Source organism: Mustelus asterias, chromosome 11 (assembly GCF_964213995.1).
Source record: "Mustelus asterias chromosome 11, sMusAst1.hap1.1, whole genome shotgun sequence".
NCBI lineage: Eukaryota > Metazoa > Chordata > Chondrichthyes > Carcharhiniformes > Triakidae > Mustelus > Mustelus asterias.
Window position 1 is genome coordinate 40,968,740 of NC_135811.1, and position 26,007 is coordinate 40,994,746.

General features: G+C 40.2%; 1 protein-coding gene across 2 annotated transcripts in view; it reads left to right on the top strand.

The window, feature by feature from the left end:
• Positions 1-20,025, top strand: part of pwwp2b (PWWP domain containing 2B) — a 58,733-nt gene extending 38,708 nt beyond the window's left edge. The window contains exon 4 of one of the 2 annotated variants that reach the window (XM_078223470.1): positions 16,701-20,025. The gene's annotated coding sequence lies outside the window, so the exon portion shown is untranslated. Of the gene's footprint in view, positions 1-14,086; positions 14,209-16,700 lie in introns of those variants that run through there. The other variant, XM_078223471.1, reaches the window with a different exon arrangement.
• The last annotated feature ends 5,982 nt before the right edge of the window (positions 20,026-26,007 follow it).

Sequence of the window (26,007 nt, forward strand, 5' to 3'; positions counted from 1 at the left end):
GTCACATTTTCTGCAACTTTCTTCTGATTTTGGATTTGGGACTCCCAAAAAAGCTCAAAGGTCATTGCAGAGTCTGCACATTCTCCCCATGTCTGCGCGGGGTTCCTCCCGGGTGCTCTGGTTTCCTCCCACACTCGAGACGTGCTGGTTAGGTGCATTGGCCGTGCTAAATTCTTCTTCGGTGTACCTGAACAGGCAACTAGAGAATTTTCATAGTAACTTCATTGCAATGTTAATGTAGCCTACTTATGACACTAATAAATAAACTTCAAACAGGGAGATAGAGAAAATGTTACTGATAACCAGTAATTTGTTTTGCACAATTCCCAGGAGCAACTAAAAAAAATTGTAGAAAATTTGATTTTTAACTGGCATCTTTTAAACTGGGTTCAATTAACAAACATTCCTAATGATTGCTTTTAAGGCAGCATGTGGGACAGGAAAGAGTTGATAAAATGGGGAATATTACCGTTGTCGATACTTCATGATGCCAAATGGACTACTGAGAGGTGGAACTGATGAAGGATGATTTCAATCTCTCTTTTCGACCCACCCACCCATACTTGGAATAAAATCTTAAGGATTCAGAAGCATCAAGTGGAAGGCCAAATTGCTAACCACCTTTCTGCACTCCCAGATCTTGAAGATTCGCTTGGTGTTGTTAGACCCAAGATTAATCAATGGGCAGCCAGTGATTAGGGTAAAACTAGTCAGAATAATATTTGTTTTGACATGCTGTGATCAATACCACAGGAAGTGAATCATTTTATTTTTAAATGCAAATCTGTAATCGCGGGGAGTGGTATTTTGTGGGTGTATTGACTCCTGATATCTTTAAGTGTCCCAAGTTTAAAAAATATAATTACATGGATAAAATAAATCTGGAACTGTGTGTGTGTAACTTTCAAGACTGAGCTTAGCCTTGGGGGATTTCACAGTAAATTCACTGCAGTGTTAATGTAAGCCTTACTTGTGACTAATAAATGAACTTTAACTTTGAGTAAGCCTTGATCCAGGCCTGGACAAAATCCAGAGGTGAAAAGTGATTTGTCTTTAACATCAAGGTAGCATTTAACTGAGTGTGACATCAAGCAGCCCTCGAAGAATTGGAGTCAATGGGAATAGGGGGGGAGGGGGGGGGGGAAACTCTCCATTGGGTTGGAGTCGTACTTAACATGGAAGAAGTATGGAGACCAGTCATCTCAGCCCCAGGTCATTGCTGCAGGACTTCCACTTTGTAGCCTCAGTCCAGCCATCATCGGCTGTTTCACCAATGCCTTTCCCTGTATCGTAAAGTCTAGGGGATGCTCACTGATTGCATTTTGATGTTTTTGTTTATTTAATAAGCAAAAATTTCCCATACTCCCTTTCCAGATTGAAAATTTTAACCGCTTGGCACAACTTACTGGGAATGAGCCTCGCATCTGCAAAGACGTCGGCATTCTTTGGTTTTCTTCTGTTAGTGTTTGTTTCTTTCCTCAATACCACAGTGAAATAAATGAATGCTGAGAAATTTGTCAGGGTACTGACTTCCAAAGGTCCACCTGCACAAGTAGAATACACAGATTAATTCTGCGGCATCAAGATGACCAGATGAATTAAGTTACATTTAATGACACAACTACTTGATTAACTCTGTCCATGTTATTTTTCAAAATAACTGACGCACATCATTTCTTGGAAATTACAGTGATTAAACTGATGTGGAAAATAAATGACACAGTGGATTGCAAAATTAGTAGTTATTGCCAAATGGTTTGAATCGAGTATGAGGCAGGACTGTTTTCACCTAGACTTGAAATGAAAATGCCCATTTTAAAAAAAATAAAACCCCTGCTCAACAGGATTCTTAATCCCTATAGGTATAATCCCATGACTTGTCCTCCAGCAATGTTAAATCAGCTGGAGTTCTTTACTTCCTGGCTAATCAGAATCTTCAAACCTTTTCTTGTTAAAAAGCCTCCTTTCTGCTGGCAGTGGACCCAGCTAATATAACTGCTGCAACTCCATCAATCACAGGAGCTCGCTCTCGCTGCTCTTCCAATCATAGATTCTGTCTCTGGAGGAACAGCAAGTGTGGGGTCGAGGGATCCTGTGATTGGAGAATCTAAAGTAATGAGCATGGGAGAACCGGTATCTGTGATTTGGAAAACAGTTTGGGGGTGCCTTTTCTCTCATTGTTTGCCTCTGATTGATTTGTTTTGGGGGCTTGGAGCAAAATCACCTGCCACCCTTGTGTGTTGCAATGACTATCCCCAACAAGAAATCTAATCATCTTTCCTTGATAATCAGTAGCATTATCATTGCTGAATTCCCCATCAGCATCCTAGGGTGTTCCATTGTCCAGAAGCTTAACTGGCCCAGCCAGTGCAGCTGCAACAACACTCAAAACTTGCAGTTCACTAAATTGGCATTCCACCCCACTAAAAATTTCCCATCCTACTTGGGTGCTCAATGGCAGCAGTGTGTACCATTTGCAAAATACATTGCAGCAATTCGACAAGCCTCCTTTTGAGAGCACCTTCCAAACCCATGGTCTCTACAACCTAGAAGGACAAGGGCAGCTGGAGCATGGAAACACAATCACCTATAAATTTCCCCTCCAAGCCGCGCATCATCCTGACTTGGAATTATATTGCAGTCAAAAACCTTGAACTCTCTCCAGCATCATTGTGTATACTGTCACCTGATGGACTGCATCATTATTTCACTACCACAGAATGTAGTTGAGGCCAAAACGTTGTCTGATTTCAAGAAGAAATAAGATATAGCTCTTGGGGCGAAAGGGATCAAAGGATATGGGGAGGAAGGGGGATCAGGATGTTGAATTCGATGATCAGCCATGATCAAAATGAATGTCAGAGCAGGCTCGAATGGCCTCCTATTGCTTCTAGTTTCTATGCATCAGTTTAGGGAGGCAATTCACTGACACTGCTTAAAGAACAACTGGGAATAGGTCCTAAATGCTGGCATTCCCATGAAAATCCCATTTAAAATTAAGGATTCTGCTGCTTATAGGCTGTCCCAATTAGTTGTTAATTGCATAAAGTCTTGGCAGCATGCTGAAAAATGTAGCTTAATCATATTAGTCCAAATTTTGCAGCTGTAATAAAGTTTGATGCCCAACATTACTTGACTGATGGCATCCACACGTGCAGGGTAAAAAGTAGAAATCCAGAAGCTGCTATTAGTGATTCCCTGTTCCTTCCCAGGGTGTGCTATTGAAACATCAGAAATGGCAATCTTTAGAATGAAAAACCAGAAAGATATGCATTTATGTAGAACTTTTCATGGCCACTGGATGATTCAAAGCACAGTACAGCCGATAGATAAAGTATTACTATAGTGTCGGAATCTGGTCAGCTGATTAATGATGCAGAGCTGCACCAGCAGCGTGGGTTAAATTCCTGTAACTGCTGAGGTTATTCGTGATTCTCAACCATGTCCCTTGCCTGAGATGATGTGATCCTCAGGTTAAATCACCATCAGCCACAGCCTATCATCATCTTGGACTATGGTGACTTTATCTTGCAGTGTAATCACCATCATAATGTCAGAAACAATAATTGAGCTTCCTTGTACTATGACTCTTAAGATTTCCCCCTATGTTCTGCATTGTAAGATGAGGTGTAATGAGATTTCTGTAACTACAGCTGAACATTCAGAAAATCTAGTTGTGTGAAATGCCAAATGTTTCATTTGTTTCTATATTTAATATTTCAGCTTCTACCTTAATTGAATGCCTATGCCCTGATCTTTATTTTGCTCTCTTGTTAAGATTTACAGAAAAAAGTGGAGGGCAGTTTAATTTCTTAGTTTGCTGTCCAAGAATACTTTGGTGCAATTGGGTGCTAATGGCTTGCCTGATGATATCACTGTTAATGGATACCTGGGGACCCCCTAGATTTGGCAGCAGGTTCAAATTAACATTGGGAAAGATGAAATCCATGCCATGGATATCACTAGATATTTGTGGGCACCTTCTCTTTGCCGTCAGCGGTGAGCACCATTGCTTCACTGTTGTTTACAAAATCCAGGCCATTATGTTGATCAATCACTTGAAGTTTTGATGTTGATCAGCAGTGCTTGTCTACTGCTACAACAAACAGCTGTACTAAACAGCAAAATTTGAGTCCATGAAAATGGGTTGGAACAAGCGAACGTCTCATTCAAAAATCTGAGGATAGAGTTTCCACTCATTTACCCTGGTATTATTGGTGCAATCCGAACTGAATTGACTGCAAAAGCTAGAAAAATTGTAGAATTTCAAATGCTCAAAAGAACATTTGTGATCTTTAAACTGGTTCAAGATTCAGTTCACCAAACCCCATTTGCACTGATTCAGGATAATCAGTTACACTAATTTTCTTGGTACACAAGGCATAGAATCTACAGTGAAGAGGGAGACCATTTGGCCCATCAAGCCTGCACCGACAACAATCCCACCCAGGTCCTGCCCTATCCCCGTAACCCCACGTATTTACTAGCAACATTATGATCGGCTTGGATACACTGGGGGTCTGTTCTCTGCAAACCAGGAATAGGTTCAAGCTTTTTGTGCTTTTTTTATTAAAAAAATACACAGGCACATTTTAACTTTCTTGGTCTACTTCAATCATTTTAATTGCGTTACTCAGGTTGAAGCATTTGCAACTGCTTTCAGCCAGAAGTGTTGAGTGAATGATCCATCTTGGCCTTTGAGTCCTGAAAATATAGCAGCATTTTCGGGCTGAATGCAAGAATGCCAAATTTCAAACACTAACTATTTATGCTACAGGAGAAAAGAATATTGACTTGTTGGCAAGTTAACTTTGGCCAAGGTGTTGCCACTGAGAAAGCGATGGGGAACTACAGATTCCCAAGCTCCTGTGTATTTAAAAGAATAAAGGTGGGGGGGGGACTTGAACTTATTCCTTGTTTGCAGAGAGCAGATCTGCAGAGAGCAGATCCCCAGTGTATCTGAGCCGATCGTAATGTTCCTAGTTATGTGCAGCAGTGAATAAAGCTGTGGTGCTGAGTTTTGAATTGTTTTGTTAAAAATGTTTTACGTAACATTTAATTACCTATTTACATAATATAATGTTCAATTCTGGTCGCCACACCACCAGAAGGATGTGGAGGCTTTGGAGAGGGTACAGAAAAGACTTACCAGGATGTTGCCTGGTATGGAGGGCATTAGCTATGAGGAAAAGTTGGAGAAACTTGGTTTGTTCTCACTGGAACAACGGAGGTTGAGGGGAGACCTGATAGAAGTCTACAAGATTGAGGGGCATAGACAGAGTGGATAGTCAGAAGCTTTTTCCCAGGGTGGAAGAGTCAATTACTAAATTTAAGGTGCGAGGGGCACGGTTTAAAGGAGATGTACGAGGCAAGTGTTTTTACACAGACAGTGGTAGGTGCCTGGAACTCGCTGCCGGGGGAGGTGGTGGAAGCAGATAGTAACTTTTAAGGGGTGTCTGGACAAATACATGAATAGGATGGGAATAGAGGGATATGGTCCCCGGAAGGGTCGCGGTTTTAGTTCAGTCGGGCAGCATGGTCGGTGCAGGCTTGGAGGGTCGAAGGACCAGTTCCTGTGCTGTAATTTTCTTTGTTCTAGAACTTAAAAGGGAGCTGCATGTTCCAGTCGAATTTTTTTCCTTTTTGCTCACTTAAACTTGTGTGTAGGAACGTACAACATCAGGTGAGAATTTTGGATCAATGGTGAATAACCTATTTACATTGCTGGTTTGTCACTTTTTTGCAATGTTAACACACCCACCTGGATTTTGTTCAGTGATGAAGCAAGATTGCTACCCACAAAAATCTATCAATTTCTGGCATCGTTTTCCCCTTTCCTGATGGTTTAAATTTGGTCCACATCAAGGTGATATCTTGGTGTGCATGTGCAACAGCAATGGCAAAGGTATTTTTCAGTTCGCAAAAGAAATGACGAGATAGAAACTAAAATAAAACAACTTTCTGAAAATTGTTTTAATAATATTCACTCAGATGATGTGAATCTCTATGGATCGGGTTAAGAAACACCAAGGGGGAAAAACCATTCGTAAGGGTAGGATACAAACCACCAAACTGTAGTGGTAATGTTGAGAATAGCATTAGATAGGAAATTAGAGATGCATGTGATAAAGGAACATCTGTGATTTATGAGTGTCTTTAATCTGCATGTAAATTGGGTGAGTCAAATTATTCACAGTACAATAGAGGAGAAATTTCTGGAGTGTAGACGGATGGGTTTTCTGGACCAATACATTGAGGAATGGAACAGGCCATCTTGTACTGGTTATTGTGTTATAGGGGGTTAGTTGGCAATCTATTTGCGAGAACTATGCCAGAGATTAGTAATTTTGTGGATAGCTTTGACAAAGGGTCATCTGGACTCGCAACGTTAGCTCTTTTCTCTCCTTTTATAGATGCTGCCAGACAGACCTGCTGAGATTTTCCAGCATTTTCTCTTTTGGTTTCAGATTCCAGCATCCACAGTAATTTGCTTTTATTAGTTGAGAGAACTCTTGGGGATGCATGACCATAATATGATAGAATTATTTATCAAGGTGGATTGTTAAGTGGTTGATTCTGAGACCAGGGTCCCGAATGTCAATAACAGTAATTATGATGCTGAGTCATGAGTTGCCTATTCAGAACTGGGAAACATTACTGAAAGGAAGGATGTTGGACAAGGACAATGTCAAGCATTTAAGAAATGAATGGATGAACTCCAGAAATGTTGTTCCTATTTGGCGTAAGAATGGTAAGGGAACTGTGGCCAAAGCATGGCGTTAGATTCAAAGAAGAAGCATACAAATTGGCAAGAAAAAGCAATAGACTTGAGGATGGGGAGCAGTTTAAAATTCAGCAAAGGTGGACCAAGGGATTGATTTAGAAGGGGAAATAGAGCATGGAAGTAAGCTAGCGGGCAACATAACTGACTGTAAAAGTTTCTATAGGTATATAAAGAGAAAAAACTAATGTAGGCCTCTAACAGTCAGAAATAGGGAAATTCATAACTGGGAACAGAGAAATGGCTGAGGAACTAAATTTGCACTTTATTCATGTCTTTCAATGTACTGGAAGTTCTGAGAAACAAGAGTTTTTTAGTGAGGAGTTGAAGGAAATCCGTATTAGTAGAGAAATGGTTTTGGGGAAATTAGTGGGGTTGAAGGTGAATAAATCTCCAGGGCATGATCACCTTCATCCCAGGATACTTAAGGAAGTGGCCCAAGAAATAGCAGATCCATTGGTGGCCATTTTTCAAAATTCTTTGGACTCTAGAATGGTTCCTACCAATTGGAGAGCAGCTAATATAAGCCTGCCATTCGAAAAGGGAGGTAGAGAGAAAACTGGGAACTATATACCAGTGAGCCTAACATTGGTAGTGGGGAAGTTGCTGGAGCCCACTATCAAAGATTTCGTAGCACAGCATTTGGGAAGCAGTGTTGTAATCAGACAAAAGGGAAATCGTGCTTGACAAATCTATTGGGATTCGTTGAGGGTATAACTAGTAGATTTCACCAGGGAGAACCAGTGGATGTGGTTTAGACTTTCAGAAGGCTTTTGACAAGGTCTCACAGAGCAGATTACTATGTAAAGTTGAAGCGCGTGGGATTGTGGCTAGTGTCTTGAGATGGATAGAAAGCTGGTCAGTAGACAGGAAGCAAAGGGTTGGAATAAATGGGTCTTTTTCTGATTTGGCAGGCAGTGACTAATGGGGTACCACAAGGATCTGGCTAGGATTTCAACTGTTCACATTATGTATTATCTCCACATTTGCAGATAATACAAAGTTGGGTGAGCTGTGAGGAGGATGCAAAGATGTTTCAGTGCGATTTGGACAGGCTGAGTGAGTGGGCATATGCATGATAGATACAGTATAATGTGGCTAAATGAGTTTTTCCACTTCGGTAGCAAAAATGGGCATTATTTGAATGAGTTAAATTGAGAGAAGTGGATACTTGGTGTCCTCGTGCAACAGCCACTGAAAGTAAGTGAGCAGGTAGAATAGGCAGTAAAAAAATCACATGCTATTTTGGCCTTCATAGCGAGAGGATTTGAGTATAGGAATCGAGATGTTTTACTGCAACTGTATAGGGTGTTGGTGAGGCCACCCCTGGAGTATTGTGTGCAGTTTTGGTGTCCTTATCTGAGGAACAATGCTTTTACAATAGAGGGAGTGCAGTGAAGGCATACCAGGCTGATTCATGGGATGGCAGAACTGTTGTATGAGGAGAGACCAAGTCGGTTAGGATTATATTCACTGGAATTTAGAAGAGTGAGCGGGGATCCAGAAACTTAAAATTCTAACAGGATCGGGTAGATTCAGAATGTTCCCGATGGTGGGGTGTCCAGAATTAGGAGGTCATAGTTTGAGAATAAAGGGTAAACCTTTTAGGACTGAGATGAGGAGAAATTTCTCCATCCAGTGTATGGTGAATTTGTGGAGTTCACTGCCACAAAAAGTAGTTGAGGCCAAACCGTTGTCTGATTTCAAGACTGAATTAGATATAGCTCTTGGGGCTAAAGGGATATGGGTGGGAAGTTGGGGTCAGGATATTGAATTTGATCAGCCATGATCAAGATGAATGGCAGATCAGGCTCAAAGGGCCGAATGATCTTTTCTCTGCTTCTATTTTCAATGTACTTTTTTAACATTATGGAGATATTTGACATTGCAGAATTAAAGTGAGCTTTTCGGGGCAAATGAGAGTATGTGGCAAATTGAGGTTAGTACAATCCAGTTATTCCTCATCAAAATGTGGTTTTTTAAAAAAGATTTTTACAGCAAGACTAACAACTTTGTAAGTGGAAATTCTCAACACTTTTTTTTATGATTGGAGGATGGAGGCCCTCAACAACTGGAGAAACTTTGAATCACCGACAGCAATTTCTGCATTTGTGTTATTCTCCACATGTCGATTCCAGTAACTAAAACAGCTGTCTGTTTTAGTGGTGTGATGATGGTGAACAATGACAGTTTTGCTGTCATGGCCATCTCAAAATCTGAGCCATCTAGCCTGTTTGGAAGCTATTATTCCAGTAATGGCTTTATTCCAACTGCCTTTTCCTCCTTTGAAACCTACAGGGGAGGTGATGGCCTAGTGTATTGAAGCTAGACTATTAATCCAGAAACTCGGCTAAACTCTGGGGGCCCAGGTTCAAATCCCACTATGGCAGATGGTAGAATTTGAATTCAATTAAAGATGAATAAAGATATCTGGAATTAAGAATCTACTGATGACCACAAAACCATTGGTGATTGTCAGGAAAAACCCATCTGGTTCATTAATGCCCTTTAGGGAACGAAATCTGTCGTCCTTACTTGGTCTGGCCCACAAGTGATTCCAGAGCCACAGCAATGTGGTTGACTCTCAACTGCCCTCCAAGAGCAACTAGGGTTGGGCAATAAATGCCGGCCAGCCAGCGACACCCATGTCCCACGAATGGATAAAAAGAATGATGTTGCAAAGGTTAAAAAGAGACATTTGAAGGAAACATATATTTGTAAGTTTAGGATTTTCTATATTTGGATACATTTGTTTGCCTAATACTGCCAAACTTTTGAGATTTGCTACCATAACTATAATTAGATATCCTTAACATTTACCACAATGTGTCGATTATATTTGGAAATATGCTGTTTACTTAGAATTCATGTTTTAAGAAACTTTTTTAATGATCCCGGTTAAGTAGCAAAAATGTTACTTTTATGAAACCATCACAAAGTATGGAGTGATGCGTAGCTTGGAGAAACAGTCTCTTGAACAAGTAGTACTTATTGTTGACAAAAAACCCAGTTTTGATCTTTTGCCTTCAGAGTGGTGACCAGCTGCATTGCTAGCATTCGTGGATATTTTGATTTGATTTATTGTCACGTGTTAGCATACAGTGAAAAGTATTGTTTCTTGCGTGCTATACAGACAAAGCAGACTCTTCATAGAGAAGGAAAGGAGAGCGTGCAGAATGTAGTGTTACAGTCGTAGCTAGGATGTAGAGAAAGATCAACTTAATGCAAGGTAGGTCCATTCAAAAGTCTGATGGCAGCAGGGAACAAGCTGTTCTTGAGTCGGTTGGTACGTAACCTCAGACTTTTGTATCTTTTTCCTGATGGAAGAAGGTGGAAGAGAGAATGTCCGAGGTGCGTGGGGTCCTTAATTATGCTGGCTGCTTTGCCGAGGCAGCAGGAAGTGTAGACAGTCAATGGATGGATTGGGCTACATTCATGACCTTTTGTAGTATTTTGTATTTCATTATACAGGGATTATTTGTTAGCTCACGGGTTAGTTTTATGTCGTCTTGTATTTATGCGTCAGTGAACAAAGTTGAGGTGTTTCGATGGGCACTTAGAAGGCAGTAACCAAATTAAGATTAATTGACTAAGGAACTGGGTGGAACTTCACTGCACTAGATTCGAGGTTGAATTAGCTTCTGCTGATGTTCTTTCCATTTACTTTTATGCAACAAGCTCTTAAGATCTTAAATATACAACCTGAATGGATGAATTTCAAAAGAGAATTCGATTAAATAATTGAGGGGAGAAATGGCAGGGCTAAGTGGGATTAATTGGATTTTCTTTTCCAGGAGGAGGTTCACCTGCCTAGACTCTAATTCTTGATCATCCTCTCTGCTGTAAGATTCTAGGGTTTTGCTTACCAATGACAATCTGACCATCAGTTGCCTTGTGCTTGTCTACTTCGTCCACTACAACATCAGTTTTTTAGAGTATCTTCAGACCCACATTTTTTTACGTTTGGTGAAAGGATTCCGGAGTTGATTATCAGCCTGTTAAACTACGTTATGGACATAACTTCCGTGGCCAACAGGTCCTGGTATTGAACTTGCACCTGGAGCTTTTGGTCCAGCGGTAGGGATGCTACCATTGCGTCTCAAGGCCTCCTACAGCATCAGGAGTGGTGAACACTGAACCCATATTTGTGCTGAAGTTATCAAGTGCTAGTTGACTTCGTGTTTTTATATGATGTTTCCTGCCCTCACCAAAAAGTTATGATTTTGGTCGATTTGTGCATGCTTTGTGTTTCTGCTTATTTCTGATAATTTGGCAAGATTTGAAAGCTTGTTATCCTGTGGAGCCTGTCCTCCACCTGCCATTATCTGCTAGATTTCAAACTGGAACTGTAATGTAATATTGGTTTCTTTGCTCTATTGCAGTTTTAGGTCTTGACAGAAGTCTCCTCTCCATCTGTTTGACTGCTTTCTGTGGAGACTGTTTAATGCTGCATCATGCTATTTAATGGACTCTGTTGCTGTCTGCTTGCATCTTGTGACTCCTGACTCAAATCTGGACCATTTGCCCACCAGTGCATTACCAACATTCATGACTGTACCAGATTGGACTAACTCGACAAGCACCTGCTGTTTCTTGCAACAGTGCACTCTTCTGTATTGGTCCATATGAATTTAGCCTTCAACTTCCCTGATCACTTTTCTTTTACTGTTCAGTCCCTGTGTTTTTCTTTCCCTGCCTCTTATTTTGCTGGTCACTAGCAACACTTGAAACTATTGTGCAGAATCAAATTACGATTGATACATGCTCCATTCTTTTTCTGCTATTTTGATTCCACTGGAGAGCCTGTACCAGTGGCCCTCTGCACTCCACACCACCTCGCCCAATGGATATCCGCACTGTTTCCCAAATAGATGCTCAAACCAGAATTTTGATTCATGGATGTCAACTGACTGCATTGAGAGTTGGTGAGTGAATGCGTTTTAAGTTTCAAAGAATGAGAGGGGATCGCTACAAAATATTTACAGGGATAGATGCAGGTAATATGTTTACTCAGGTATGAGAGTCTAGAACCAGAGAGCACCATTTCAAAATGAGGGAGAAGCGGCTTGGGACCGAGCTGAGGAAAAGTTCCTTTACTCGAGGTTTGTGAATCTTTGGAATTCTCTATCCCTGAGAGCTGTGACATCTCAATACTCGATGACACAAAGGGATCTGAGGATAGTGTGGTTAAAAGGCATTGAAGTGGATGATCAGCTGTGATCGTATTGAATGGTGGAGCTGGCTTTATGGGCTGAATAGCCTACTCCTGTTCCTATGACGTCACCCCTTCAGTCTCTTCAGCTGTTTATCTATCTTGCTTTCTCTTCCACTTTTTTGGCTTCCCAACCTCTGCTAACGTGCTAGCTGACATTGTGGTTTTCCCTTTTCTATCGGTGGCCCTTTAAAACCCAAAATCATTTGCTGCTCCTCATGCCCTCTTGGCCAACCTCCCTCATAATCTTGAACTTTACCTGTAGCCTTACTAGCCTGAAGTACAGGGGAGATGTATACAATGTACTCATTGACCTCCGTGGCTCTTGGTCCAGCAATACCTCAGTTAATTTTAAATCCCCATCCTTGTTTTCAACCCCTCCATTGCTTTGCTTCCCTCCCTCCCCATCTCTAACCTTCTCCTCCACTTTTACAACTTTTAATATTTTAATTGATCGACCACTGGCCTTTAGCTGCTTGGGCCTATAACAAACCTCCTCCCCAACCCTCTGCCCCTCAACTTGTCTCCTCATTTTATGACATTCCTTATGACCTAATTATTTGATTTGACTTTTTGGTCACCTGTCCTAATATGTGTAGTTAATGCTCCTTATGAAACATTGCTCACTGCACTAATGGATGTCTGTAATGTTCTTTGCTAACACATCCTTTGTTGTTCAACTTTTGGCTATCCTTGTTCCACTCATGACTGTCTGTGCCAAAGGACCTCAAGCCTTGGGTTTTCTCTATAGCTCAAGTCCTGCATCGATCCAATCTTGGATCTTCCTCTGCCACTTCTTCCACCTCAGCATGATGCCATCACCAAACAATGTCCCTCCTTTCCAGCTGACATTCCTTCCACCTAACTCCCCACAGCACCTTCCCATGCAATCTCAAATGGTGTCTTTTCTCCTCACTATCCAAGACCCCAAACTCCTTGTATCAGGAAATAGAGGTAGTTTTAAATAATTTATATTTGTAGTTGTGGGTCTTGGAATTTATAAGTTTGAGTAAGTTTAATTTTGTGTTTGAAATGACTTCGGTTTGGTTTAGATGCATGCATGGTAATGAGTGAGGGTTTATAACGTGAAGGGGAAAATTAAGTTGTTGTTTACCAACCAGGGGTCACCCTAGGACAGAAAGATCCTGTGAGTTAGTTGTAAGCTAAATCCAAGAAAACCTGGACAGGACCAGAGCTGCAGAAAGCAGATATCGTAAAAGAGCAAAAAGTCCAAAAACTTGAAGAGTGGGGACAAAAAGAGTGTCTCAGACAATTAAAGAAACAACAATTTTAAAAGGGTCCTGTGCGGGAGAATTAAAATAAGAATCGGTGAAAGTGCCCTGAGTTAGAGACAACTGCAAGAACCAGATTTAAAGTCTGCAAAGCGAGAAGCCAGACATCCAAGGTAAATCAAGTTTGGTGACATCCAATACAGCCTGTGAAGCAGTAGTGTTCTGTTGGCATGGCCAGGTACCTGCGAGATTGTGTAGAACCTAGAATGCACATGGTAATCCAAGACAGGAATACCAAAAGGAGTGATTGAAATCCTGGAAGTGGATCCTTGATGAAGGCATCCAAGAGAGAGTTTGTTTGGGAGAAGATTCAAAGGAGTGTATTTTTTTTTTAGAGTGAAGTTTGGAAGCACTCGTATGGAAGTCAAGAGTTCCAGTGAGACCAGTTGGCTTACAGTGTGACGAGCATGGAGGGGAATTTGATGAGAAATCCGGAGGGTGGCATCTGTTACTTAGTTTCAGAATGTGGTGTGGCTAACCACAGTTGGCCTACTGGTTTACATGGGCTATGTACTTAGAACATTAGAGTAAAATATATAATTTGTAACTTGTGTTATCCATATACATCTGTAAAGATATAGGTGGGGTGAAGGAGTAGTGTGTTTTAGTTGATCCTGTTTAATGTTTTATTCTTTTAAAAAGTAAATCAACAGTCCTGTGACTCGATTCATGCAAATCCACTTTTTTCTCCACGAAAGAAAATAAAAGTTAAGATCTATCGAGCCAGGATTCCATTCTGAGACCTGACTGCCTCATGTGGGATTGTGAAGCTTGCTTTCTCGCTCCTATTTCTTTCCTCAGCCTGCTGCTGTGTTCCAGTGAAGCTCGAGGAACAGCATCTCATCCTCGGCTTAGGCAGTTTACAGCTTTCTGGACTCCACGTTGTGTTTAACAGTTTCAGACCATGAACTCTTTCTATTTTGGTTTGTACTTTTTTTTGTCATGTGCTGGTTTGAATCTTTTTCACCATTTTAGCTTTTGTACAAAGCTGTGCATTATTCTAGCATTCACACATTTTTCTTTACAATCAATATCACTCCCTTTGCCTTTTGTTCCATTACAGTTTTATCATTCAATCTCTCCTGCCCTCCAACCCTCTCTCCTATCTCAGGCTTTCTCTTTTGTCCTTCCTTCCCCATTTTCAACAGCATAAAACCCATCAGGTTCTCCCCTCAAGAAGTTGTATTCTTCTCAAAACATTAACTCTTTCACTCCACTGATGCTGAAACCTGCTGAGTATTCCTGCACTTTATTCCACATTATAAACAAGGTTCTTGTGCATCTTGTACATGGGATAATGCTTTTGTAAGGGTTGAAAATATTTTGCAATATAATGTATTTGACCTTGTATGTTTTTAAAATGGTGCCCTTGACCTGTTAAAACAGTTGTTGACTAAAACGTTGCTATAGTTGGTAAGTAATTTTCATTCTTCAGCAGCCTGCAGATAAATCTATTCCAGACTTCCCCATCATTTTAGTTACTGAAGTTTTAATGATCTTTGGATTTCCAGATATTGATTTGTATTAAAACTTTGCACTGCCAAGCAAGGAAATGGATAGGTAGCTGTCACTAAGATTTCTCTTAGCTGGTACATTTACCCTACTGCAACTTCCCAGGCGAAGAAACTTGTCAATGCATAAGAATTTGTGTGGAGAGATCACCTGACATTACCACAGAGTTCCGTTAGATCTAAATACTGAACACTGGCTACAATATTGAGATATGCTGATTAACCTCCATGTTGATTTTTAAATAGCATTCATTTTTAATATTAGATTTTAATTTTTAAGTTAAAATTACTGCATACTTTGTGTATATAAGCTCACTTTTTATTGAAAGCTCCTATATTTCATTTAACTCCTGACTGTTTACAGAGGGCTATAAGTAAATTATTCATTCAACGGTGATTCAGACAGGCACTTACTGTCTAGCCAGGTTGAATGGTTTGGTTTCCAAAGGGATTTATGTGCATAGTTGCCATAGAAAATTAATGTGGTTAAACTGAAGTATTTTGCTTCACTGAAGATGTCTCAGTCACAGTACAATTTTGCACGTATACTTTCCTTGAAACCACAATTAATTGCATTGTGAATATTTACTAATGAGAGAGTTGCTTTTACAAATGTGAATGAATACAGAAGGGTCTATTTAAAATTGTTGATAAATGCTTTGAATTTAGAAGCATATACAAGGGTAATTTCTGAATAGGTCTGTAATGACAGACTACACCAGTGTTTTGGGCAGTGCTTTATACAGCAACTGTATAACTACTTTAGGTTTGAATTGAATATCTAATTTGATATTTTTTCAGTCATTAAGCACTATGGTGAAGGAAGTGATCTATAACTAACCTCAAGACTGTTTTGCTTTACGAACGTCCCCTTCTTGGCCTCTTGTTCTTTTTACTTACTATATTGAACCATATATGTTGCAAATTGATCTAGTTGTCTGAAAATCTGTTTGTTTGTTCTGCACTCTGACACCTATCTGCAAACCTCACTCGCTATATTAAAAAAAAAGCTAGAATGAATCCTTGGTACCCCGCTTAGTGCCTCCCATGCCTTTTGGAGTCCCAATTTGTGACACCCTGTTTCCAACATATGTTTCATTCTTATTTACCTACTTATTTGTCCACATTTTAAAAAAAATCCTACCTTTCTTGCTAAGTCTATTGTTTCTTTAATTGTCTTATTAGACATTTCAAATCCTCAGCAATTTCTCTCCCTCTTACCTACTAAACTTGCACTCATAAGAAGTGGGACTTCACATAAGTGGAAATTGTCAGAAGCAGGCATTTGAACAGTTTCCTATGAGATGTTAGCCCCGAAGCACTATTTAGATGGATGTTTGGATCCATGGCACTTTTTAAAGAGGTGCGGTTCTTGGGTCCAGGCCAATTGTTTTTCTCTTCCCAAAACAGCACTGAAGCACTTTAAAGACTGAACAAGATCAACAATGGTACATATTTACTGAAATTTAGCTAACACAGATGTTACATAAAGCATTGTATTGCCAACAGGCCCTGCATATCACTCAAAAACCCTAGTAATTTGTCGTCTTTTTCATCAATTTTCTTAGCCCATAGAAATGTTGGGAGTAGTTTTGAGCTAATTTTCTTTATCAGCAAATTCATTGCATTCCACTATTATAAATTCCATAGTGTTTTTTTAAAACTTGTAATTTTAAAAAAATGAAGTTTGTAAGAGCTGTACAGATTTGTACAGCAACTTTATATCCCAAAAGGTTTTGCTTATGATGGATACAAAAACATTTGCTGTGTGCACCTGCATGATATGATTAGCTTTCTTTAATGTCAGTATTCAGTAGCTAAAATGTGTTTCTCTGCAGGTACTTGTTATTGCAACCTTTAATCAACCTATGATATAGTAATTTTCCTTTCTTCTTTTCTGATAGCTGAAGATCAGGGGAAAGATGAATGGATATCCTTCCTGTGTTTTAACTGGCTCTGAGCTTCAACCAATGCTCCATTTTAGATGGCTATTGGATCCTGGTGAATTCTGCCAAGTTATCTTGAAGGACTGAGCTTGAGCTGTGACAAGCAAGCAAAAGGACCGAGCAGAAGGAAGTTTGACTTTATTTTTGGGCTATTAATGGCTGTGATGTAGCCCATATTCTTGGGTGGACAATGACTAGTATAATTTGGAATGTACTCCTATTTAAGTCACTGTTTTCATTGTCTGAGACTTATCTCAATTGAATAAAATTACTGCAAAAAAAAATTCCAGGGTGAATAATGGATAAAGACTAGAGCCTTTTTTATTTTGATTCAAATGATTTTTTTTAAATGATCTAGCGCAGTAGTTTTAAATACAGTGAGTATAAAATGTCTTTAAATACTGCATATGCCCATTTATCTCCATGATTGCAAGGCGCATTGGGTGTTTGTATGCAGCAACTTCATTGGCATTTAGCAGCATATCGTTATCAAAGATGCAAGGCTTGCAAAATGCTAATGTTACCTCTTCTCCAGTAGCACTCACTGGACATGTACCCAATGCACAAGTAATGTCGAAATAATGCATTTAGATCATTCATGGTATTTTTTTAAAATCATGAAATTATAACACAAATTTAGAGGGATAAAGTTAGACCCAAGTTGCTCGGAGGAGCCCGCATTAAGCAACATTGAATGTTGGCTCCTTCATTTGCCATAAACCAATACCATGGATGGCATTAACCTTTATCTTTTAATTGCGTCACCTTTCAGTGTAGCAACTAAAGTTAATGTTGGTCATGGCTTGCTTTTAAGGTGTATTGTGCACAATGATGAAGTAACTGAGCAAACCATGATATTAAGTTCAGGTGTACTATTAACAGCACTGGACACTGCGTAACCAGACCATGTTGGAGGATGGAAGTGAAGGTTAGGCTACTGTAAATCAGTAGAGCTGCTCTATTATTATTTTCACTCCTAGTACTAATACGTGCATGAAGTTTACCAAAAACTGAAGTGCTTCCATAGAAATAAACCAAAATTATTTAATGAAGAGGAAAGTGTACTTTAAAGAAAATCAGACCCTATAAAGATTGTTTGCAGAATGATATCTGACTTGTTGAAAGGGTTAACAGCTCTGTGGAGTGCATTGATTTTGTCTTTTGAATGTTGAGTGTCTCGAGTATGTGTTATAAGTCTTGTACAGTGAAGTTCACTATGATTGAACCCGAGTCCTTTTAAAGAAGCAGCGAATCATCCCATTTTATTTGAAAAAGCAAGACAGCTGCAGGTGCACTGGTGTGTCTTTTACTCTGTTTAATGGTTATGAGCTACTCTTTAGAACACTTTCACAATATGTCAGTTGGTAAATGCACCTCTGCAAGATTGTGTCATACACAAGGCACAATATTCTGTCCAGCTTTTGGGCAGGGGTAGTGTTTGGAACTATGCAGTTGGCAGCTAAAGTGAGGAGTAGTGAAAATTTGATTCTGCTGATAAATGCTTGTATGCAGACATCAAACGAGGACCGAATTGGGCTCAGCTGAGCTGCTGTCTTCAGATGAATAACACAAGTAGAGAAGGCAGCTTGAGGTTCTGGAAGCTGCTGGTCCCTGGTGGAATTGCATCAAATCGTGAGTTGGGTGCCATCAAAAGGGATGGGGAGAATCTGAGAAATGGGATGAAAAAATGTTTAGAAGCAGGTTTTTAACATGGCGGGCAGATCATATATGTGGAGCTAGTGGATCAGCAGCCATTTTCTGCTGGAGCTGAGCATCATATTACTGCATGAAGGGACATTCTAGACAAAATGTCCGCCCACCTGGAGGCTTCCTTTATTCATTATATCATTTAGAAAACGTGAACAGCTGACTCTCTAACTGGATTAATGGGATAATTCAATTGTTTTGTCATTCTCTGTTCATGTGCATCTAGGAGACCAGAGACTCTTGTCTGAAAGATGCTTCCAGCATTTCCCCGAGTATGCCACCTGTTTTTGTTGCAAAATAAGTATGCAAGGAACCCTAAATGATCAGATGTATTCAAACTTGCTGATCTTCAATGTACATTACTTGTACAGTTTGTCAATCTTTCCTGCAAAAATGTTTTTCTTTTTGCCTTTTCATCTTGATTATTTGCTGTACCTTCTGAGAAGGAATGTCAAAGATCTCTTATTGTAGTATGAAGTGCAAGAGAAAGTGACCGACTTGTGTCTCCCCTATTTATACCATCTGCATGTTCATACATACAAAAAAAAATCAATTTTTATTGTGCAACTTGATTTTAGCAGCAAAAACAGGGCTGTCGCTACCTTGAGTGGATAACTCTTCAGATCTCCTTTGTACTAGTAATGCAGCCAAGGGAGCTTTTTTGAAAAAAACATTAAAGCCTGCATGTACAATAGCTTTCAACCGTCAATTTACCCAATTGTTTACATACATGATACAGATGATCGGTGCCTTCCTACTTTATACAGGGACAATTTCAGCCACTGACTGCTACCAATTATATGTTTTTGTTTTCAGTGCTGTGGAGACAAGAGACTGGACTCCTATGTGCATCTGTGAAGCCATAAGACCCCTTTATGTTGTAAACAGCAAATGATAGATTTGTAGCACCAATCTGCTGTCACTTGGTTAATTTCATTTTCTTATGTAAAAGGGTAGAACATTTGTAAGGGAAATTGAATCCTTGAGGTAAAGCTCTGTCTTGCTTATTGACTTTTATTTACTTACAGTGGAGTTCTTCATTGTGTATTAAAATATACTGTGACACCAAGATGGTCAAAGGCTAGTGCAGAACTCTATTGTTTTTTTTTCTATGTGGCTCTCAATGGTTGTAGACAAAATCTCAACTCCTCCTCTTGAATAGCATGAGCAAACCAACTGGATTTAGGTAAGGTGCAGATATAAAAGACTCCCTGGAATCATTAACTAGCTGTGGCATGTTCAGGGACAGCATAGAACCTCAACTTCAATGACCCTGCACTGAAAATGTCAACCTAAATTGGATTTGATTTCCTGGGTTGTAAACTGCAGTGAATGGTGATAGTTTATATACTGTACAGGAAATTTTATCTTAAGTGATTGTATCAGTTAATTTTAAAATGTGCTCTGCTGTACTTGTAAATGCTAGTGAATTGTATTCGGTCTTTGTATGACTTGCTTTACAACAGATTGACAGTATGTATTTACTAGTGCACTTCCACTGTACAAACTGCTGATATATTGGGAGTAGCAACAAGGTTTAAAAAAAGCTAATCAGCAATAAAGTCTATTGAAACGCTTTGCATTCCATTCTTTTTTTAGGATGCTGATATTGCATCAGTTATTAAAACCACAGAAGTATTTTTGAAACATCGTTATGTATAAGATCTTTGCATCTTCTACCATTTTAGTGCTTTAATTGGGAGACGAGAAAAGGAAACCAGAAAATAACTAACAAAATATCTCATTTGAGATTTGTCAGTACAATGTTGCACATTGAATTGAATAGTTAAGCAATGTCCTGCTTGGTCATAGTTTTTCCAACTCTGCTATGCTTGCTTCAAGAATTTTGGGCAGTAGGAAAAAAATAATTTTGGTATACAAGCTTTTTTGTTAAATGCTTAAGGAGCATAGACGAGAAAGACCTTAAACTAGAAAGAGTGCAGAAAAGATTTACTAGGATGCTACCAGGACTTGATGGTTTGAGTTATAAGGAGAGGCTGGATAGACTGACTTTTTTCTCTGGAGCGTAGAGGGGTGATCTTATAAAGGTCTATAAAATAATGAGGGGTATAGACCAGCTAGATAATCAATATCTTTTCCCAAAGGTAGGGAAGTCTAAAACTAAAGGGCATAGGTTTAAGGTGAGAGGAGAGAGATGCAAAAGGGTCCAGAGGGGCAATTTTTTTCAGTGCTGAGTATCTGGAGCAAGCTGCCAAAGATGATCGCGGCGTTTAGACAGTTACAAGGGTAAGAGGGATATGGGCCAAATGCGGGCAATTGGGACTAGCTTCGGGGTTTTAAAAAAGGTGGTATGGACAAGTTGGGCCGACGGGCCTGTTTCTATGCTGTAAACCTCTGATTCTGACTCTGAGCTATGGTTTCATGGTGCTCCCCTCATTTTTCTTAAAAAGATCTGTTTATTATGTCCATTTTTAAATGAAAATGTTCCCTTTTGGGCACTTGTCCCAGAACTGATTTTCAAGTGTTCTAATAGCTTAAGTCAGCGGTTCCCAAACTTTTTTCACTGGGCCGCACTTTCGGAATAAAAATTTGCTCGCGCCACTCCAAATTTTTTATTGATAAGAAATACATTCAAAACAACCCCTAGCAGTGCTTGATTCATAACATAGAACACAGCTACTTTATAATATGATCATGGGATATCCAGAAAGTATAAAACAATGCTTGTTTAAACCATGTTTAAATGTTTCTTTGATTGTCCTTGAATCTTCCCGCCACACTTGCCATCCTCTCTCGCCGCACCAGTGTGGCGCGCCGCACCCTTTGGGAACCACTGGTTTAAGTAGTAGGTGTACTTTAAATGCAACAAGGAAGCCGGAAGCCTATTTTAGAAATTACCTTTGATCAACAAGATAGCTTTTTTTCATTATGGGTGGGGTGGGGGGAAGGAATTCTTTTTGAAAAATTTTGCTTTTATTGGAAGTACTGCTGCTAACTAAATAAAATGAACAAAAAGGATATTGACAAAATTTGCCCTTTTTAACTGTTGGGATAAAGATTTGGGTGGAAATAAAATGCAGGTACATCTTTTGGCTGTTTGCCCATTTTGTAGTTTCTGTTTTGAAAGTGGTTATGGTCAGTAATGGATGCATGTCAGTAAATAAACTGCTATACATCTTTAAGTACCCAGAGTAATTGTTTGTTAAGATTTCAGGTGTTTGCATCAAAAACATTTCACAAATTTTGGTGACCGTTATCAACATCTCAAACTACAGAAACAAGTGCTGGGTTCCAGTATTTTGCATACAATGTCAATGGATATAAATGTATTTGTTGTTACTGATGTCAGGAGATGAAAATGCAATTAATAACCCACAGAGAAAAAATTATTTCATGAGTTCTTCATTGAGTGGTACAAAAATATGTAGTGGGACAGGTAGTATTGAGGAAGCAGGAACGCGGCAGAAGGACTTGGACAGGCTAGGAGAGTGGGCAAAGTGGCAGATGGAATACAATATGGAAAAGTGTGGTCATGCACTTTGGAAGGAGGAATGGAGGCATAGACTATTTTCTAAATGGGGAAATGCTTAGGAAATCAGAAACACAAAGGGACTTGAGAGTCCTTGTTCAAGATTAGAACCATAGAAAATTACAGCTCAGAAACAGGCCTTTTGGCCCCCCTTGTCTGTGCCGAACCATTTTTTGCCTAGTCCCACTGACCTGCACTTGGACCATATCCCTCCACACCCCTCTCATCCATGAACCCGTCCAAGTTTTTCTTTAAATGCATTTACCACTTTATCCGGCAGCTCATTCCACACTCCCACCACTCTCTGTGTGAAGAAGCCCTCCCCCCCTAATATTCCCTTTAAACTTTTCTCCTTTCACCCTTAACCCATGCCCTCTGGTTTTTTTCTCCCCTAGCCTGATTGTTAACCTGATAACGTTAACAAGCAGATTCAGTCAGCAGTTAGGAAGGCAAATGCAATGTTAGCGTTCATGTAGAGAGGGCTAGAATACAAGAGCAGAGATGTACTTAGACTGTATAAGGTTCTGCTCAGACCCCATTTGGAGTATTGTGAGCAGTTTTGGGCCCTATATCTACTGGCCTTGGAGAGGGTCCAGAGGAGGTTCACAAGAATGATCCCTGGAATGAAGAGCTTGTCGTATGAGGAATGGTTGAGGACTCTGAGTCTGTACTCGTTGGAATTTAGAAGGCTGAGGGGGGATCTTATTGAAACTTACAGTATACTGCGAGGCCTGGATAGAGTGGACGTGGAGGGGATGTTTCCACTAATAGGAAAAACTAGAACCAGAGGGCACAACCTCAGACTAAAGAGACAATCCTTTAAAACAGAGATGAGGAGGAATTTCTTCAGCCAGAGAGTGGTGAATCTGTTGAACTGTTTGATGCAGAAGACTGTGGAGGCCAGGTCATTGAGTGTCTAAGATAGAGATAGATAGGTTCTTGGTTAATAAGGGGATCAGGGGTTATGGGGGAAAGGCAGGAGAATGGGGATGAGAAAAATATCAGCCATAATTGAATGGCAGAGCAGACTCGATGGGCCGAGTGGCCTAATTCTGCTCTTGTCTTATGGTTATTCACTTTATTAAAGCACCTAACATATAACTAAAACCTCTCCTATTAGAAACAGTTATATAATATCAAAACAGAAAACTATGGATGCTAGAAATATGCAATACAAAATAGTGATCTGCAGCATCTGTGGAGAGAAACTGAGTTAAATGTTGCAGGCCAGTGACATTTCATCAACTTAGTTTCCATTGATGCTGATTGATCAGTATTTTATTTACCATCAATGTTACTGTGTCTCAGATGAGATCAGGTTATGGGACTGATATTGTCCACCTAAAAAATAATCTGTTGCAACTGATTTGGTTTGGTTCTAATTAAATCTAGTCATCTTGTTTTTATTTTCTGGATCGGAAATCAGTGATGTATCAGTATTTAACAGGATGAAACTGTGTAGTACATTTTTTTGAAGTCTTAGCGGAATAGATAATTTGCACATTGCTTCATGTTTGAAATCATCAAATTATGCAAATATTTTTTACTTGAAAGGGTAACAAATATTCTGTGACCTTCAATATAAATCTTAAGCAATGTTGATTTATTGAGATAAAAACAAAATGCCGGAAAAACTTAGCTGGCCTAACAGCATCTGTGGAGAAACAGTCTCTGATTTCATTCTCTCTGAAGAGTCCTACAGGAACATTAACTCTATCGACTCTTGTTTCTCTCTCCACAGAGCCTGCCAGACCTGCTGAATTTCTTAGAAATTTGTTTTTATTTCAGTTTTCCAGCAGTATTTTACTTTTATTTTAATAGTTTTTTTTTTAACCTAGCAAAATGACCTTGCCTAATTAAAATCTTTTAAGTCAGAATATTAATCTCAGAGATAGCAAATCATGGTTCAAAACCAAAGGATTGAATGCTTGGCAGTGGGTTAAAGACTTAGTGTTTTGGCAAGCAAACATGCATTGTTAGCAATCCAACCCCATACTACTTTGGTCTAAATTCCAGAAATAGTTCATCTCCCAAAGCAGGCCAAAGGTGTTTATCTGGTCGAGAACACAGATGTGCATTGAAACAAGAGACCAACACGAAGCGCATGATTACGCAAGTGTAACTCCTTAAAGCAATCACTTGTCGAGAAAAAGATTAGAAAGTTCAGCCTTGTATATCACAAAATTCCACATCAATTATGCAGAGTATGCATGAGATGGCCGAGAGTAGATGCTAACTGGCTATAAGAAAATCGCAAGCTCAGTTGAACTTATTAACTTCATGTACTTACACAATGGGCTATTATCAGAAATAATAGGGAATTGGCTGAAGATTTTATTTCATATTAACTAATTCTTGGAATGTGACTGCCATAGGTGAGGTTCCCATGTATTACCCAACCCTAAAGTTAAAGTTTATTAGTCACAAAGAAGGCTTGCGTTAACACTGCAATGAATTTACGTGAAATTTCCCTACTTGCTACACTCCGGCGCCCGTTTGGGTCAATGCACACCTTTCAGACTGTGGGAGGAAACCGGAGCACCCAAAGGAAACCCACGCAGACACAGGAGAATGTGCAAACCACACAGACACTAACCTAAGCTGGGAATCCAACCCAGGTCCCTGGGGCTGTGAGGCAGCAGTGCGAGACATTGAGCCACTGTGCTGCCCTAGTTGCAGTTGAGAAGAAAGTGGGTATGATCTGCAATGGCAACTGGTCCAGCAAGTTTTTCAACCCTGTACTGTTTTTAACCTTTTGCAAAATATGCCACCCATAGATCATATCTACAGTAGCAAGGTGACCTCATTTAAAATGTTACATATATAGATTCAGGTGATTGTACCAATAATGAAAGGCTCATCCACTTTTTGGTAAAACAAGCTAAGGAATAACTTGAGAACAGTCCCTTTAAGGGGAGGAACTCCTCCGCCCCTGAAACAAAACTTAAAGGAAGCTTAAAACATTAAACCAAAATGTAATGTTATGGTTCAGGTCAGAAACTCGAGAGTTTTATGGAACCCACCTGAGTCATAAGTTTTGCATCTTGAATTTTGCTCGGATAAGCATGATGGGCTTCAAATAATCCACTGGAGAGCTTTTATCAAAGAAAATTTGAGAATCGAGTCAACATATACATATACAACATGTATAGTAAGAAAATTAGCAAGAACTTTTATCAATTATAAACAAAATAACCACTAGAATGTATAACCCTTAAAGATACCTGCTGTGTTCCACTCGAACCAAAACCCTTGCCATAGACAAAGCCCTTTAAACAGGTTCAATACAACAAAGTCTACTGCTCGCGTGATACTGGAAATTGAGTCCTTTGGTTGAAGTCTGCAGTTCTCTGGATTCGCTCTGAACAGTTTGAAATCAAGACAGCTTCCCAAAACACCAGAGAGACTCTGGTCCAACCCCCAACAACAGCAGATTTTCACCCTTCAGGAACACAAGGGGGGGGAATTTTACCATTTTGAGCCTAAGTGCCGAATCTGGGTGTCAAATAGATCCGTGCCTGGAATCCTCTTTCCAGCGCGCCCATACACGTTTTGCCAGCCACAGACATCTCTCCCACTCTCTTGCCCCTGCAGGGAAGAGTAATCTGTGGCTGGTAGTGTACCAGTGATGGTGTATCCCTTTACACTGTGGAATCGGCCACTGTGGAGTCGGTCGGTTCTGCTTCATCTTCTTAGCGAGGAATCGCATCATCATGAAGGTTTCGTGGGATGGCATAGCCGCACGTCCACTCTGGCAGGAGAGATCGGCCGCAGACTGGCAGCCGACCCCCCCCACCCCACCAGAGGATGAGACGTCACACCCCCTCCCCCCCCCCCCCCCCCCCAGGAGTGAGACGTCACACCCCCTCCCCTCCCCCCCCCCCCCCCCCAGGAGTGAGACGTCACACCCCCTCCCCTCCCCCCCCCCCCCCAGGAGTGAGACGTCACACCCCCTCCCCTCCCACCACCCTCCCCAGGGGATGAGACATCACACCCCCTCCCCGACATCACACCCCCTCCCCCCCAGGGGATGAGACGTCACACCCCCTCTCCTCCTCCCGCCCCGAC